This window comes from Brachycentrus maculatus, unplaced genomic scaffold, assembly GCF_059751285.1.
Source record: "Brachycentrus maculatus isolate JH-2025_06_01 unplaced genomic scaffold, ASM5975128v1 h1tg000268l, whole genome shotgun sequence".
NCBI classification, from domain to species: domain Eukaryota; kingdom Metazoa; phylum Arthropoda; class Insecta; order Trichoptera; family Brachycentridae; genus Brachycentrus; species Brachycentrus maculatus.
In genome coordinates this window covers 790,493-791,342 of record NW_028281019.1, presented here as the reverse complement: position 1 = coordinate 791,342, position 850 = coordinate 790,493, and positions in this window count along the sequence as shown.

Here is an 850-nt window from a genome sequence, read left to right as displayed (position 1 = left end):
TCCCTGGTGAGAAGCGACGTGATGGTAATTTAGTTATTTTTTTTAAATTTAGAAATACAAGACAATTTAAATACTGATAAAACATTGATAAATAATAAAATTAAAATGTTAAACTGTAAAATTAAAATTTAAAAGTGTTTTATTTTTGATATGGAATAATATACTCGTATCTTAAAACGTGCTCAGTAAAATTAGAATATTACGAGTGTGTTCTGCCCCGAGCACATTAGCCGGTCACATTTGGTAACTCGACTCCATGTTACAATAATATGGAGATAGCATGAACTCGAGCGGAAACTTGGTCAAACGGTGTTCTGGGAATATTTTATTCGTGTAATATTGCTGTTTTAATACTTATCTAACGTTATTCTAAAACGTATCTTTTTGACCATCCGTTGGTATTTTTAGACATCTCAACATACATAGAAAAGAATATGGAAGTCTAAGTATTTACAGGGTATACAATCTATCATAGGCTGGTTAATTGATCACTTTACACATGTGTAACATTCACCATTCTACCTATGATTGACCACCACTCTACTCAAATTTTAAAAGTCATACATTATGATCAATCTCCTGACGTTCCATGATTGAGTTCACGACAGCCATTCTTGATTAGCATCTCATCAAAGATGAATCTAATCAAAGATCTTTGATGAGATGTCAAAAAATAATTTGATAACTCCTATAATTGGAGATAATCCAGATTTGTGTACAAGTATTTGGACACACTCAAAATGTTGTAAGTCCTTGATTGGATTTAGAAAGCTTCATTTAGCAGATACCTTTTTATTTGTATGCAAGATCCGTTCCCGGAGTATTTTACATTACATTTATAAAAAAAACT